Raw genomic sequence first — 4,582 nt, 5'->3', positions numbered from 1 at the left:
GTTATAGACTAGTTTACTGTTAGTGATTATTTTTTTATTTATCAAAACGTTATTGACGCAAAGCAAAATAGGGGAGTGAAAATAGAGTAATTATATTAAGTATGGTACAAGTTCACATTAATTAAAATAAGTTAAAAACGGTTTCCTCACGAGAGTTGACGGGAAAACCGACTCATTTTCAATACATGACCTTTTACTGAGAAAAGTCAAGTGAGAAATAATTTTTGCAGCTATTTCTAAGAAATGATCCTCAGAATACCCAAGACGTGACATAAAGAAATACAGATATGATAAATTATGCGATTGGCAAAACTTATTAGTTTGCCTATTAATATAGAATAATATTAAGACATTTCAAAACCTGCTAATAATATTATGACATATTCTTTGATATATGCAGACACGCCCCAAATGTTCGCTACGAAAAATCCCCGGTTTTGTTGTGGTTGTTACGTCATAACTTAGACATCTAAACAACAACAGAATATCCTTAACTATTATTGACCAACGATTAAGAGATTAGTTTTTCACCGATACCATAATACTGGTATTGTGAATTTGATCGTACGGATTTGTAACAGATATTCAGGAAAACGTATGCATTCACGTACGTACACGATACACACCCACGTAACTGTGATGTAATATTGAATGTTATGACGTTGTACCAATTTGTACAGAACGAAATAGCAGTGTGCGGTTTTCGGTCGCTAATCTATTAATATGTTATAATAAAAAGTCGAATTTCATACAATAAACATATATCTATCATCCTGTTATATAAACTATCCGTCATTATGTTTCTCAAATCTGGGGTTAATATCACTGGTTACGGTTTACAGAAGTGGGTAACTAATATTATTATTATTGGAAGAAATAGAATGAGATCTTTCATGTTATATTTAAAAGGATTTATCAAAGTTATATTGTTTGTTAATTCAACTGAGACATAAGTATCGGTCGATTATATTTTATCCTAGCGGTCCGCCCCGGCTTCGCCTCTGGTACATATGTAGCCTATAACCTTCCTCAATAAATTGGCTTTCTAACACTGAAATAATTTTTCAAATCGGACCAGTAGTTCCTGAGATTAGTGTGTTCAAACAAACAACCAAACTCTTCAGCTATATAATATTAGTATAGATACTCGTTGTTTTTACAGTAGCAACCTTCTTAAATTAGACAGAATTTTTATCTCTAGTTACTTGAAAATATTTATTCTGCTGTAAAACGATATAGCAACACCATTTTATGGCACCTTAATTGTATTAACTTTTGAAGAAACGCTGTATTTTTTTTTGTTATTATTATTTATCAGTATTCTTTTTTACGTATAAATATATTATTATCCACTTGTAAATATTATGACATTTAGAAGATATTCATTTGAGAGCTATTTAGGTTAAAATTCTAAAAAAATGTGTGGTTTGAACGCTGTGGTATTATAGTGCCGTAAATTGACTTTCCTTTGGATAATGGTAACAGGTTATACATATTGTATCATGTCTTCAATGTTTTGTACATTCCATAATTGTATTTACCTCTTGACCTAGGCACGGCTCCATTTAACAGTAATAACGTGACATAGCACATACTTCATAACAAAATTGCGGGGATATAGAAGAATTATTAAAACAATTGTTTATGTTTTTTTTTATTGTGTGATAGGGAAGCGCTTGACTACCATCTCGCCTGCTGGTAAGCGTAGATGTAGTCTAAGATGGAGCGCGCTTCCCTAGGAGGTACCTGTTCACTCTACTTTTGAAGATCCCCAGATTATACCCGTCAGGGAACACAGACTCAGGAAGCATGTTCCAGTCCCTTGCGGTTCGAATAAGGAATGTAGAGTCGAACCGCTTAGTCCGGGTACATGGAACATCCACCATAAATGTGTGTGCACATAAACAATGGCGCGTGCACAAATACTTAAAACAAAATTCGACGTATTTATTTGTAAGCTATATTATGTTTATCTCTTTTCACATAATTTATATTAACTTGGGAGATGCTCTAATATATGTTTTTCATGCCTGATTACAGTAGCTGTTAACATTGTTACGGATTAAACATTTTTAATATTAAAAAAAAACGTTGGAAATGAGAATTCAGTTTTATTGCCACAAACGTATTTTCTGTGATCGATGTGACCACGCCAAAAACGATTATTACAAAAATTTTAACTTATTGTCAGGTGTAAAGTTCGACGATAAATACATAGAAATAAAAACAATAACTCAGTTTGCCCAATACTACGAAATTAATTGTACCCGCATCGAAATTATTTTTTTAAATTGGCAGTCATTTTTTATAAAAAAAAGAAACACAGCGTACGCATTATCATTTGCTATTAGAATAGTCTTGTTACTATACATATATTTTTAATTTTTATCATATATTCTATTTTATTATAAAAAATAACGATTGCTCGTTACCGCTGTAAATAAAAAAATCTATAAAAATAAGTTGGAAGTGTTGAAAGTTCTTCATTTCGAAGTAGGTTACAGCACTCTTAAAAACGATGTCAATATCTTTTCGTACGATAAATATAGTATAAATCACCGTGCGCCTGCGTCACGCCTAGTGCCTGCGTACGCAAATTATCTCGTATTTATCTTGATTGATTCTCCATATTGTTTGATGAGTGAATGATCGTCTAATTGTTTTATTATATTTACACACTTTTTGCGTTTACTTATTTGATTTTATGTATTGTTTTTACCGGAGTTATACACACTTAAACTTTTTATATATCTGATAGTAACAGTCTCTCTTTCAGGCCTAAATCCCTGAACAACCAGATGAGGGAACCCCGGTAATGTCATTCTTTACCTTTGACTGTGGGCGAAGCCGCGGGCGGAAAACTGTATAAAGACTATTATAATCGTTTTCATAGATTTCGAAATTAATGTATGTATTTTTTTTAAGAGTTCTCTATTTCGCACAATACGATAAAGAAATATGTAACGTAGTTTATAATTCAAAGCATTGGACATATATATTATTGCATAATATTTTATTAATTTTATTGAGTAATTCCTTCAAAGATGAAGCGACATTCAGATTGCTTCTATAAGTATGCTACATATTTTCCCACGTTTCTTAAAATGCCGTGAATAATTAAAAAACATTTCAATCTTCACAGCACCAAGCTTTTTTTTGTCCTCAAAAATTGTGTTTCAGGGAAAGTCCCATACAATAGAAATAAATAATTAATTAGATGATGAAATTTTCTTACGAATGAACTCCCATTTGACGTCATAATGGCATGATTTTGTGATCATCATGAGGAAGGTGTTACTTATTAACATACGTGATCTCCACCTCATCCTCAAAATAAGCTATTTTATGGTATGTTACCTTATTATGAAGAAAAATACAAGAATTTGTCCTAACCACAAAATGTTGTATTAACCTCCTTTCAGAATATATTATAAAGATGATGGTGAACTCTCGTGTTATATTTTCTCCAAATTTAAAAATAACACAAGTTCTAATAAATGCTTACACACTAGAGGATATTATACATTGCGAGATTCAAAGACAAAAGTAACTACTTATGGTTATTTTTACTATGAGAACTAGCATTCAGTAGATATGTAAAAGATAGGTATGTAAAACGAAGAAAAGGCGCTAAAATTTGCCATTAAATTAAAACATCAAATCTAATTGACAGAATATTCAATTTTAAAGTTTAGTGGCGAGTATTTAAAAAGGGTCTTAGCGATATCACAGATTTTATTTTTGGTCAATATATATAAAATCTGGATCGTGAGACGTATGACGTGTGGCATAGTTGTGATTGCTGTTAACTGGTGTGAAGTATGCTTGATTGTAGGTGGGGCATTGCATCAGTTGCCATAATCCCATTTTCCTTCCCGTGTCATCATATGTGAAGGGTCTGGAAGTTGTTTTATTTATCCTTGTTAACCGTAAACATACCCGAACGATCAAGACACATAGTTATGTTATCATGGCACTCAATTGTCTATTTAAATACGTAAATTACAACATCGCATAATTATGCAGTTCTGTTTGTATGCACAGCGTAGCGTGACCGGCGCCCTACAGCCGGCATCGCACCTGCGCAGTCACCGATCTGACGTCGCCCTTTGTGAGACGAAGAACAGAAGTGCTCCTGTTATTTATTTATCTGGATTTCCGTATTTTGAATGAGAATTAATTGTTTAGAGGTCAGTTATGTTTTTGTGATGTTGTTTAATCAATAATCAATACTACATAAATGCAACTGGAAGTTCGTCTATTTATTGCCTTATTTTGAACGATTGAACTGACCTAAAGGTCATAAACTAGGTACTTATACACGTAAGGATACAGCCTGTTTTGTCTAAAATGGATTTAAAAATGAGTAATCGTGGAGGTCGAGTTATTCGGCTCGAATTGGGCAGGCTCGTACATGGGAAGGTACCACAAACCCATAGAAAATCGGTGACAAATAGTTGTTTGCTATTGTGTTTCGTTCGGTGAATAAGGGAGCCAGAAGCTCGTCAAAGTCAAAGTCAAAGTCAAAGTCAAAATTATTTATTTCGATTTAAACCCCCAAGGGGCACTTACGAACGTCAAT

This window comes from Zerene cesonia, chromosome 10 (genome assembly GCF_012273895.1).
Source record: "Zerene cesonia ecotype Mississippi chromosome 10, Zerene_cesonia_1.1, whole genome shotgun sequence".
Taxonomy (NCBI): domain Eukaryota; kingdom Metazoa; phylum Arthropoda; class Insecta; order Lepidoptera; family Pieridae; genus Zerene; species Zerene cesonia.
Note: the sequence above shows the minus strand (reverse complement) of the source record.